Genomic DNA, 13,574 nt, shown 5'->3' with positions numbered 1-13,574 from the left:
CCTCCACCACCCTGACCCGAACCGACCATTCATCGTCGAGGTGGACGCCTCCAACACAGGAATCGGCGCTGTTCTCTCTCAACGACAGGGACTCGCCGATAAAATGTTTCCATGTGCCTATTTCTCCCGCAAACTATCCCCGGCAGAGCGGAACTACGACGTAGGAGATCGTGAACTCCTAGCCATGAAAGCAGCACTGGAGGAGTGGCGGCATTGGTTGGAGGGCGCATGGCATCCTTTTACCGTTCTCACCGATCACCGTAATCTGGAGTACCTACGTTCCGCCAAACGCATGAACCCACTCCAAGCTCGATGGACCATGTTCTTTACTCGGTTCCAATTCACCGTGACGTACAGACCAGGGAGCAAGAACATCAAAGCCGACGCCTTGTCACGCCTTCACCGGGAACCGGACTCGCACACGCCCCCAGAGCCGATCCTTCCTGAGACTCGCATCATAGCACCCATCCAGTGGGACATCATGACCGAGATCGCCAGCGCCAACGCCGAAACCCAGCCCCCGAGCGAGTGTCCCACCGGGAAAACTTTCGTACCGGACCACCTGCGCGCTCCGCTCCTCAACCTGCTGCATGCGAGCCCAGCCTTCGGGCACCCCGGCATAACCGCGACAACCCATCTGGTCCAGAACGAGTTCTGGTGGCCGTCTCTGGCCGCAGACACACGCGAGCATGTCCACGGCTGCGCGGTGTGCCACGCCACCAAAACCTCTCACCAATTACCCGCGGGCTTACTACTTCCTCTACCAGTCCCACAACGTCCCTGGGCACACATTGCAGTGGACTTTATCACAGATCTGCCTCGATCCGACAACTACACCACCATTCTGACCGTGATCGACCGATTCTCGAAAGCCTGCCGACTGATCCCATTGACCAAGCTTCCCTCCGCCTTCGAAACTGCGGAGCTGCTTTGCAACCACGTGTTCCGTTTTTATGGTCTTCCAGAAGACATCGTCTCGGACAGAGGCCCTCAGTTTACCTCACGGGTCTGGAAAGCCTTCTTCGGGCGGTTAAACGTCAATATCAGTCTCACTTCGGGGTACCACCCACAGTCCAATGGTCAGACGGAACGCCTCAACCAGGAAATCATCCGCTTCCTCCGCACTTATTGTCACCACAACCAGGACGAGTGGAGCCGGTACCTGATGTGGGCCGAATACGCTCAGAACTCTCTCATCAAACCCGCCACGGGTCTGACACCCTTTCAGTGCATCCTCGGCTTCCAGCCCCCCTTATTCCCCTGGTCCGACACGCCCACCGACCTGCCGGCCGTTGATGACTGGTTTCATCGGAGCGGAGAGACGTGGACCAAGGCTCACCGGCAGCTACGGAGAGCCGTCAGGGTGCAGAAGACCCAGGCGGACAAACACCGCAGAGCACATCCCGAGTACCAACCCGGCCAGTGGGTTTGGCTTTCGACTCGCGACATCCGTCTCCGCCTACCCTGCCGCAAGCTCAGTCCCCGGTACGTGGGTCCGTTCCATATCCTCAGGCGCATTAACCCCGTCTCGTACCGCCTCTCACTGCCGGCCGCCTACCGCATTTCCCCGACCTTCCACGTTTCGCTACTGAAACCGGTCGACCAGGTATTCCAAGAGGCCCCGCCGACGGCGGGGAGTCCTACCTAGTCCGCGAGCTGCTCGACTCCAGACGTCGGCGGGGCCTCTTGGAATACCTGGTCGACTGGGAGGGCTTCGGTCCGGAGGAGCGCTCATGGGTGAAGGCAGGGGACATCCTGGATCCGTCCCTCACGACCGAATTTCACCAGCGGCACCCAGGGAGGCCGGCACCCCGTCCTCGGGGCCGGCCCCGGCGTAGAATCCGTCCTCGCGTCAGGAGCCGCTCGCAGGGGGGGGGCTCTGTCATGTGTAACGAGCCGCCGGACGAGCGTCGCCATAGAGACGCGTCCCCGGAGTACTAGCGCGCTTCCGGACTACACTTCCCATCAGCCACCGTTCTTCCTGATTGCCGCACCAGCTGTTTCTCATTCCCCATTCACTTATATTCACGCCAGAACTGCTTACCTGTGCGAGGTCTCGACTTGTCTTTGTACAGTGATTCTGAGCGTTTCCCGTGTTCGATTCTTTGGTTTTCTGTTCTGTTTTTGCCTCTCGATATTTCTGATTGTTTGCCGCCTGCCCTGACCTTACTGCCTGTCCCTGATTCCGATTCTGCCTTCTGTCTCTGATTACTGTTTTGCCCGTTCTGATCTCTGCCTGTACGACCCTGCAAGTGCTTTCTATTAAAACACTTTCTGCTGCACATGGATCCACAGCCGTATGCCGCCTCCTCATTACACTTGTGCTCCTGAATTTGTTCCCTGTCTGGTTCTTTTGTTAATAAATTGTTTTGTTTTTTTAAACTTGTTATCACTGTGTTTGGGTCTGCTTTTATCCCACCATTTCCTGACAGATGATTCTCTACCTTGAGGTTTTACTGAGCTTGCTATCATGTTATCTGTTAGCTTGCTCCACCAAATTTTGTCTGTATTCTGATCTGAACTAATACACAACACAAACAGACCTCTGAGAAAGAACACTGTAACAAAATACTGTAAACATAGATGATGACTATGTGGATGAAGAACTTTGCTACTAGATGCTATATAGCTGAGTACTTGTGATAATTCACCAAAAACCGAACACATAATTGCTTTCTGAGCTTATTACTATGTCCTATATAGTTACCTTCCCATATAGAAATGCTGATATTAGGACTGTTTTCAGAGTTATGTTACCTACTGACGCTACTAAAATCATTGTAAAGGAGTAAACATGCACCTCATACACTTATTCATATATACATTAATTCTGACCTTAAAGTTAGGTTTTTTCTTGCAGAACCAGGGAAAGTCCAGTGCTAACATCTGACAGTGTTTTATACACACAATGTGTCATGGTGAAACATGTCGAATGTCATCAGTAAACTGTGTGCACATTTAACTGTCTACACATTGTGTTACTGTTACATCTTTGTTACATCAGGGGAATTAACAGCATGAACCTTAACCAGGAATTAAGTCAGTAATCATTTAATACAAACAGTTTGTTTTTCATGAATTGTTCAAACATTAAGCTTTATCAGTTTGGGTAAGAAGATGATCAAAATACAGGAACTAGTAAATGACTCTGTATGAAACAGATAAACAGCTCCACCTGCTGAGAAACAAATATAAAGCTTGACTTTTTGTACAGTCTGTTAGAGTTTTGTGTCACTGTGGGCTCCATGGCACAGTAGTACAGTGCAGAGTCTGATACTGCAGCAGGAAAGATCTCCAGATCTACTTTCTTCTCATTTTTACGAAGTTTGGTGGATAGTCGTGGGTCAAGCTCATGTTTAGTTCTAGTGTCTGTGGATTTATGAATCAGCAGCAGAAACTCTGGTTCTGATTGAGGTTTTTGTCGATACCAGTGGAGATAATCAGCTGATTGATCATATGTGCAGGTCAGTGTGATGTTGCTGCCTTCACTTGAAGATATGATGGTTTGGTCTGGTGTAATGCTGCTGTCAACAGCACCTGCTGTAAAGACAATGCAACAACATAAACTTTCTTTCTTTGCTTAAGGACATTCATATATAAATGTTTTTGCTAAATGAATCATGTTTAGGTAGCAGTACAAATCCACCTAAAGGTTATGTATAATATAAATGACTTACCAATATTTTTGACAATTATCAATACAAAGAAGAATAACATGATTGTTCTGTGTGTCTCTTGCAGTAGATATAAATGTCAGTATCTCTGTGAAACTGTCTAAACTGTATCTCACCACATCTAGCTCCACCTACTGAGGTGTAGTCATGTCAATTCTGACATCAGTCTCTCAGCCTAGAATTTACATCTTATGGCATGACCTAATTGATTAATTTAAATCTGTTACTAATCCAATAATTCAGACAAATATTGAAAGTTGATAATGCAGTTTATGATTTATGTTTTTCTTCTTAATGTTTCCACATTTTGATGGATCTTCTAATAATGTTACACAGTTCTATATCAAAGTCCAATGTGCATCTAAGAGCTAAACTGAAATGTCTTTGGACAAAACCCATTGTCTTTGATGCAAGAGGCCAAAGCTTCATCCAGTAGGCAACCAGGATTGTGGCGATGACCTGCAACGATTAGGGTTGATAGCAACCATTCTGAATTTTATGCCATTTTCTTCTTAGTTAAAATGTAGGCTGTTCCTAGGAGAGGAGGGTTGTGATTTATTGATCACTTGGTTTTGCTACAAGCATGCTTTTCCTGCACCATGCTGCTTAGCACCCCAGATGGGACTTGAACCCACAATCCCTGGCTTAGGAGGCCAGTGCCTTATCCATTAGGCCACTGCTGTTTTAAGCATGGCTGTATTAAGTAACTGTTGTTTTGTTTTTCTGGCATTTTGGGTTTCTGCTGGAGGCATCTAAGAGCTAAACTGCAACAAATCTGAACATTAATCCATTTAATTTTTATTAGAAAGTAGGCTGCTCTTAGCAGAGGATGGTTTCGATCCATCGACCTCTGGGTTATGGGCCCAGCACGCTTCCGCTGCGCCACTCTGCTTCAGCACACCTGCCAAACAGGACTCAAACCTACAAACCCTGGCTTAAGGAGAATGGCTGTATTAAGTTTCTGCTGTTTTGAGTTTCTGGCATTTTGGCTTTCTGCTGGAAGCATCTAAAAGCTAAACTGAAAAGTCTTTGTACAAAACCCATTGTCTTTGCTGGACATGGGATGCCTGGGAAACAACAAAGTATCTAAATAAATTAGACTTTTAATAAATATTTTCATATATTTCATATGATTCTGTTTTCTTTTTAAAAAGTCTCCACAAATCTAAAACAATTCCTTTTCTTTTGGCTATGATTCTTCTCTCACATATTAGACTTTTCATTAACATCATACTCAAATTTACAAACTTTTTGTTTTGACTTTTTTGTCTCGACCTAACATTACCATTCTATTCCATTCCAAATCATTTTCATTCCAGTCCCCACTCACATCTTTGATTAGAACTTTACATTGTTTAAAAAACAATTCCAATTCTTTACAATGTAAAAACAGATGTAAAAACCCTTCCTCCCTTTCCTGACACACTTTACACATTGGACTTTGTTCAATTTCTATCTTGGTTAAGATTACGTCTGTAAATACTGCTTTAGGCCTTATAAAATATTCGAAACTCTCCAGTTTCACTTTCACACACTTCCCTTTCATATTTTTCCATATGTCTTTTTTAATCCTTCAAAAGTTTACACCAGTACTCATTTGTATTTGGTTCCTTAAAAACTTCTTCCCTAAAAATCTCATGAAACATTTTAACTGTACAGCTTTTAAAACCATACAATTTTTCTTCTTGTTTCGGATAAATGTTCATCTGTTCTTTTTCTGCTTCCATGTTGTCTATTTTCCTTATCCACTCTTTTGGTATTGCATCTTTGATTATTTTATATTCGTCCCTCAGTTCTTTCTGATCATATTCCTCTTTTGCCTCTTCCATTGCATCAATAAAAAACTGTTCTGGTAGAAACCCCTCTTTAAATTCATATAAAACGTCCTGTACTCTTGTTATCCCTGCTACCATCCACTTCTTAAAAAAATATTACTGTCCCTTGTTTTAAAATGTTTTTGTTTAAGAACAGAGGTTGATTTGAAAAGCTTTCTCTCCCTTGTGGAAAGTGCTCAATAATCTTTAACAGCTTTCCCCAGGCATTTAACATTTCTCTATAAAATTCCGGTAATCCTTCCGTCATCCAATTTTTTGTTTTCATCCATAAAATTCCCTTGTCCAAATTAAAATTGCCACATTTGTTTATAAAATATTTCATTGTTTTTTTTTTCATTCAAATTGTTTTTTTTCTTGTAGATATTTCTTGACTACTTTCACTCTTAGACTCATTTTGCTCTGTTCTACGTCCATTAAACCTAAGCCTCCCTTCTCCGCCACCCCTAAGATCATGTTGTAAGCTATTCTTGCTGGTTTACCCTCCCATAAAAAGTCACAAAAGCATTTTTTCAGCCTCTTTTCTGTCCAAACAGGCATATCATATACATATAGAACCTACCAAAGCTTAGACACCATTAAAACATTTAAAATTAAAACCTTCCCTTTCAAGTTCAGTGCTCTTTGTTTCCAAAAGTTTAGTCTCCATTCTATTCTTGTTAAAAGCTCCTCCCACATTTCATCCCTTACTTTCTTCTTGTTTTTACCAATAAAAATCCCTAGAATTTTCATTTCATCTACTTCTTTAAAGTTAAAAGAGTCCATTAAAATCAATGCCTTCCCAAACCTCATGTATACTGTTTTGTCCTCATTTAATTTACTTCCCGAGCCTTTACAGTATTCCTTTATAATCTCCATAACATGTTTGACACTTTCTTTCCCTTCTACAATTACCATTGTATCATCTGCATATTGAAAAATTTTACCTTCTGCTTTACTTTCCTGTATTTCTATTCCTCTCACTTTGTTTTTTTGTCCTATTGCTAATCTTAGGGGTTTGTAAACTTCTCCAGGCTTTTGTACATCTTTACCCACACATACACACACACACACACACACACACACACACACACACAGAGACACACACACATGCAACTGATGCTTCTGAAATTATAGATAGAATAGAATATTTAATACAAGTGAATTGATGTAAGAGCTCTTTCTGATTTCCACTTTTGTTGTGGGAGGTTGTTTTTTTTTCTTTTGGGATTACTGCAGGAAATGTGTTGGTGGTATAGTGGTGAGCATAGCTGCCTTCCAAGCAGTTGACCCGGGTTCGATTCCCGGCCAACGCACGACCTTTAAGTTTTCTCTATGTTGTTTCAGCTACAACAAACACTCGTTCATGCAGTATAGCGAATTTTAAGGGAGGCACCTTGTTGTGGAGAAACTGCATCTGTCACGTTCAGAGTCTCAATGTCTGACTGTGTCACGCGAGCTGAAACAACAGGCTGCTTACTGAAGCAAAGCTCAAAAGCATCAGCATGTTTCGGCCCAGGGACCTTTCGCGTGTTAGGCGATAACCGCTACACTACAGAAACAGCAGCAAAGCCTGCCCACCCTTTGCTGAGGCCTGGGAAACATCTAAGTAACAGACTAAATAAGCGTTACTAAAAAGCATCAACTTTCAGTCACCAAAGTTGGGATTACTGATACCACTACCAAGCTCTAAAAAGGTAGTGGTATAAGCAAGGTTAATTTTTTCCAAAGCAGCCATTAATTCCTGCCTGCCGTTTATTCCGATTCCCGGGTGGTGCAGGTTTGTGCTTTGCTGCCTTTCAGACTGTGCCGTAAAAGTCTTCATAAGTGCTGTACCCGCCAAGTCAATTTGAGCCTTTAAATGGAACTTTCTGTCATATGTTACAAGCTGATTCTATTCCAAGTCATGCTCTACAAAATGTAGTGGTATCAGCAAGATTTGGATTTTGCCAAGCTGCCTTTTATTCTTGCATTAAACAGAATGTTTTGCGGATGTGTTTCTTTGAACATCTTATTTGAAGAAGGCTCAATTGTTGCTTTCCAGAGCTTTTCAGATCTATCTGGACAATGGTGAAGGATTGGAGTGAATGCGGATAATAAACTCAGCAGTAGAAAATGATATATGGTTTAATTTTTTTTTTTTTTTCTGAATCCTTTGCTTGCAGGCCTAGTGGCCTAATGGATAAGGCATCAGCCTTTGGAGCTGAGGATTGTGGGTTCGAGTCCCATCTGGGTCAACTTATAAGGTGTTATTTAGGAACTGCCAGGCACTTCTGTTTGCTGCTGCTCATTATCACCTTCACTATCTGGTCTGTCACATGTGTGAGCCGGATGAAAAAACATTGAAATGGACTTTGAAAATCAAAGCTGAAGGCCTAACAGGTAAAGCTTCAGCTTCTTAAGTTAAGAAGGCACCCTCAACAATCAATGCTCGGATAGCTAGCAAAAGAGCTTGGCGCAGAGTGCACCAGTAGTCTACTGGGGTTCGATTCCTGGCTGGTGCAGGTTTGTCTTCTGCTTCCTTTCATGTTGTGCTGAAAAAGGCTTCCTAAGTACTGTAACTCCTGAGTCAATCTGAACCTCTAAGTGGAACTTCCTGTCATATGTTACAAGCTGATTCTATTTCAAGTCATGCTCTCCAAAATGTAGTGGTATCAGCAAGATTTGGATTTTTTTGAGCTTCCTAATAGAACTTTCTGTCAAATGTTACAAGCTGGTGGTATTCCATGTCAAGCTCTAAAAAGGTTGCTATTTTTTCTAGCAATTTATTCTAACATTTTTATGTTATAACATTTACATTTACAGCATTTGGCAGACACCCTTATCCAGAGCGACGTACATAAGTGCTCTGTATTGTATCTATGCCGATCCAAGCATTTTGAGTGGATCGGGTATCGGTGGTGCGTGACCAATCCTAATCCGATACCCGTGGTCATGGGCGTCGGAACCATTATATGTGGGTGGGACAGGACAAACCCACCTTTTAAGACCAATAATATTGGACCCACCCACTTTTACCGTCTCTATTCAGCGCATATGTCCTTTTTTATATTACTTTTCAGAGCGCCGCCAGTCGAATCCATTCTGCTTGAGGAATGCCCTAATAAATTAAACTCCATTCCGTGTTTTACCTACAGCATTGACCACGCTCCTGCTTTCTGAAATCCATGGGCTTCGGAACCATTATATGTGTGTGGGACAGGACACGCCCATAAGAAAAATACACTTATATATTAAATTGCATTAATGAAAATAAATAAAATAAATTTTATAGGAAATATGTTTAGCAGGCACCCTTTCCATTTACCTCATGGAAAGCGTTAAACATGTCAAGTCAAGTCACTTTTACTGTCACATCACCACAGCACATGTGCCTTGGTGAGTGAAATTCTTGGGAGCGAACTCCAGAAATTGCAGAGCAGTTTACATACAGTAATTACAGTTACATATGGGTGAAAAATGTGCAAAATGCTCAATGCTCAAGGTGAAATGTGCAAATGTGAAAAGATGCAATATACTCGTACATGGTCAGTACACACAGTGTACTATTGAACATATTTAAAATAGCAAAGACTTCACACTGTATATTATTTATTATTGATATAATCAATATATCATATAAAAAATTAGTGTATAAGTTAGAGATGTACCGATACCACTTTTTCTCTTCCGATCCGATTCCTGCGATTCATCCGATACCATTTGAAGTCTCCAACTTTAAAATATGTCGCTCATTTGGGTGCAAGGTTTACTGTTTAATATATTTTACTGTGTTTCAATAGTTCTAATTTAAAATTCACTTTAAAATATTGCCTTTTCTTCAGAAAATAATTTTATTTAATAATTGCAGTATATATAGTTTAGATTGTTATACCACTAACTGTTAAAAGTACTGTTTGCTACTGCATTAATACTTTTTTAAGGTTTCTTGTGTTTTCATTTTTCATCCAGTAATGGGCATTTTTGTATTTCTTTACCAGAAACAAATAAATCTTAATAACTAAACGAGTTGTATACATTCTTTAGTTTTAAAGGTAGAAAAGAACACAGATATAGTGGGGTTCGAAAGTTTGGGCACCCCAGGTAAAAATTTGTACTAATGTGCATAAAGAAGCCAAGAAAAGATGGAAAAATCTCCAAAAGGCATCAAATTACAGATTAAACATTCTTGTAATTTGTCAAAAAAAGTTAGATTTTATTTCCATCATTTACACTTTCAAAATAACAGAAAATAAAAAAATGGTGTCTGCAAAAGTTTGGGCACCCTGCAGAGTTTATAGCATGCACCGCCCCCTTTGAAAAGCTGAGACCTGACAGTGTCATGGATTGTTCTCAATCATCGTCTGGAAAGACCAGGTGATGTCAATCTCAAAGGTTTTAAATGCCCAGACTCATCTGACCTTGCCCCAACAATCAGCACCATGGGTTCTTCTAAGCAGTTGTCTAGAAAACTGAAACTGAAAATAGTTGACACTCACAAAGCAGGAGAAGGCTATAAGAAGATAGCAAAGCATTTTCAGATGCCAATATCCTCTGTTCGGAATGTAATTAAGAAATGGCAGTCATCAGGAACAGTGGAAGTTAAAGCAAGATCTGGAAGACCAAGAAAAATATCAGACAGAACAGCTCACAGGATTGTGTGAAAAGCAAGTCAAAACCCACGTTTGACTGCACAATCTCTCCAGAAAGATCTGGCAGACACTGGAGTTGTGGTACACCATTCCACTATAAAGAGATACTTGTACAAATATGGTCTTCATGGAAGAGTCATCAGAAGAAAACCTCTTCTACGTCCTCACCACAAAAATCAGCGTTTGAAGTTTGCAAATGAACATATAGACAAGCCTGATGCATTTTGGAAACACGTTCTGTGGACTGCTGAAGTTAAAATAGAACTTTTTGGCCGGAATAAGCAAAGGTACGTTTGAAGCAGAAAGGGCACAGAATTTAATGAAAAGAACCTCTGTCTAACTGTTAAGCATGGGGGTGGATCAATCATGCTTTGGGGTTGTATTGCAGCCAGTGGCACAGGGAACATTTCACAAGTAGAAGGAAAAATGGATTCAATAAAATTTCAGCAAATTTTGGATGCTAACTTGATGCCATCTGTGAAGAAGCTGAAGTTAAAGAGAGGATGGCTTCTACAAATGGATAATAATCCTAAACACACCTCGACACAAATCCATGGTGGATTACATCAAGAGGTGTAAACTGAAGGTTTTGCGAAGGCCTTCACAATCTCCTGACCTCAACATAATTGAAAATTAATGGATAGACCTTAAAAGAGCACTGCGTGACAGACAGCCCACAAATCTCAAACAACTTGAAGACTTTTGTAAGGAAGAATGGGCGAAGATACCGCAAACAGGAATTGAAAGGTTTGGCTGGTTACAAAAAGCATTTACAAGCCGTAATACTTTCCAAAGGGGGCGGTGCATGCTATTAACTCTGCAGGGTGCTCAAACTTTTGCAGATGCCATATTTTTGTTTTCTGTTATTTTGAAAGTGTAAATGATGGAAATAAAATAAAACTTTTTTTGACAAATTATAAGAGTCTAATCTTTTCTTGGCTTCTTTATGCACATTAATACAAATTTTTACCTGGGGTGCCCAAAACTTTCGAGCCCCACTGTAGTTTATTTGTGACTAGGGTTGCAAAATTCCAGGAATGATCACAGCTGGAAACTTTCCATGGGATTTAATGGGAAAATATGGGAATTAACAGGAATAAATGGGAATTCATAGGAGTTAATGAAATTAACTGGAAAATTACAAAATTGCTGGTTAGCCTATAACAGGGAACTTAAAAGTTTCAGCTGAATTTCTACCCTGCACATTCATCAATCCCATGCACACAACACTTCACCTACTGCAGGATTATTAAGGCCAAATCCCCTAATGCACTGTGCATTCTTCCATAACATAACACAGATCATTTTTTGAATACTGCACACAAAATAATATCAAAAAATGTCCAGTATTTACATATTACATAAAGTTTTATTTAAAACTCCATTTTGCAAGTTATTGTGTGTATGTAACATAATTTTACAATTTTAAATACAAATATACCGATTAAGCAGACATTTAGGTGAGATAATAAAAAACTGTCTAAAAAGACTATGCAGTGCCTTGAAAAGTTTCACTGACAACAATGGGATTTAAATCCATAACTCCAAAGAGCACCAACAGGATGCAAGCTGGTGAGCTTACCCAGTGCAAGGAAGCTTAATCAGTGCCTTAAAAGGTTTTCATGGCAGTGGTGGGATTTGAACCCACACCTCTATAGAGACTGAAGCCTAAATCCAGCACCTTCGACCACTTGGCAATGCTACCAGAGGACCTGTGAATGTTGTTAGTGAGAAGTATTCTGCTGTCTCACCTGAACTAAAAAGCATCTGTGTGTAACCAGCACAGAGATATGGCTCAAATTTGCAGACACAGTGCTAGGGAACAGTTAGAAAGCTTAATCAGTTGGATTTAGTTGCTAGAATTCAAGTGCCTTGAAAAGTTTCCCTGACAACAATAGGATTTAAATCCATAACTCTAAAGAGCACCAACAGAATGCAAGCTAGTGTGAGCTAGGTTTTATCACCACACTCTAGAAAAGACTCATGGAAGAGGTAGGAAGCTTAATCAGCACCTTGAAAGGTTTTCACAGAAGCAGTGGGATTTGAACCCACAGCTCCAAAGAGACCAGAGCCTTCTCTAGAACCTTAGTCCATTCAGCCACACTAGCAGCATGTAAGGCTAGGGTCATGTCTATAAAGCATATGCACTTAAGCAGGGTCTAACACAGTAAACCCATATACCACAGGCGAAAAGCGTTTGGTGTGCATCGATCAAAGGTGTTAATGTAAAGTAGGGGTCATTGATGAGGGGGGATTCGAACCCACACATGCAGTGCACAATGGAATAGCAATCCATCGCCTTAACCACTCGGCCACCTCATCTGGCAAAAAGATGCCAAATCACACTATGAAAAGCACAGGGTCTTTAAATGTAGCGCTGATGCATGCTTGAACAGGCTTAAAACAGTCTTGTCAAGATTCAATGCCACAAGGGCTGTGCATAGTTCACTGGCACTCCCTAGACGATATAGCTTGAGGATCTGAACTTACACCACCTGTCTCTAAACAAACCAATTGCCAAAAGCCAGGATCAAACAAGGAACCTTGAGATCTTCAGTCCAGCACCCACCTAACTGAGCTATTTCAGCAATGGCGTATGAGCATGTGAGTTTCTTGAGGTCTGGTAACACTTTTTTCCCCCTAAGATTCACACCTTGAAGGCATGGAAGCCAGAACCATTGTGAAGCCTTTGATTTGCCAAGAACCTATAATGCTTTGCAAAGTTCATTGCACTCCATAGTCTTAGCCTCTTGTTGGTGGTAGGCTTGCAAAATTCCAGGATTTTTCAGGACTGGAAAACTTTCCATTGGAATTAACAGTAAAATGTGAGAATGAATTGAATTAACTAGGAATTTTCAAAATTGCAGGTTAGCCTATAATAGTGAATGTAAAGTAAAATAAATTTTGCGGAATGATTGTGGTGAAAAAAAACAACACACATTTACTGCAATTTCAGCTGAAATTTGATATTGATATTTTGATATTTGAAATCTGAATATGATATTTGTATGAGTTTAACATTTGTACATCAGTCTAGTCATAACTACTGATATTTAAGAATAACTTTTTAAGAAATACATTGTATGTAGTGAGAATGTTTTTAGATTTAAATATAAAGTTAGTGGTACCATGACAAGTAATATTTTAAGGTAAATTTGACTTAGCAATAAATTCTAACCATATCTTAAAGTTGTATGTATAAAACAATGCACAGAAATGTGAACCCTGATGCATGAAATATACCAAATGATTTATTCAACAAAGTAATTTATTTTTTGTAGCATCTAACCACTCATGAGGTGAAGTATTGGAAATAAGTTATGAACATTCTAATGTTTAACAAATAATCTGAAACAAGAATAATTTTGCCTAATAATTATTTATAGGCTGAAGTACATACAATAATATATACAGTTTATTGAAAAAATTGGCTGTTCTTTCTCCTCCTCCTCCTCTTC

At 40.8% G+C, this 13,574-nt stretch overlaps 3 non-coding genes across 3 annotated transcripts; 2 read left to right on the top strand and 1 right to left on the bottom strand.

Annotated features, from left to right (window-relative positions):
* The first annotated feature begins 6,729 nt into the window (after positions 1-6,729).
* trnag-ucc (transfer RNA glycine (anticodon UCC)) lies at positions 6,730-6,801 on the top strand. Its single transcript has one exon. It is a non-coding gene; the product is annotated as a tRNA-Gly (tRNA).
* Positions 6,802-7,649: 848 nt separating this feature from the next.
* Positions 7,650-7,722, top strand: trnaq-uug (transfer RNA glutamine (anticodon UUG)). The gene has a single exon. It is a non-coding gene; the product is annotated as a tRNA-Gln (tRNA).
* A 4,635-nt stretch (positions 7,723-12,357) lies between these two features.
* trnas-gcu (transfer RNA serine (anticodon GCU)) lies at positions 12,358-12,438 on the bottom strand. The gene has a single exon. It is a non-coding gene; the product is annotated as a tRNA-Ser (tRNA).
* Between the last annotated feature and the right edge of the window lie 1,136 nt (positions 12,439-13,574).

The sequence above is a fragment of the Tachysurus vachellii genome, chromosome 7, assembly GCF_030014155.1.
Source record: "Tachysurus vachellii isolate PV-2020 chromosome 7, HZAU_Pvac_v1, whole genome shotgun sequence".
Taxonomy (NCBI): Eukaryota; Metazoa; Chordata; class Actinopteri; order Siluriformes; family Bagridae; genus Tachysurus; species Tachysurus vachellii.
This window is presented reverse-complemented; position numbering and strand designations above follow the sequence as displayed.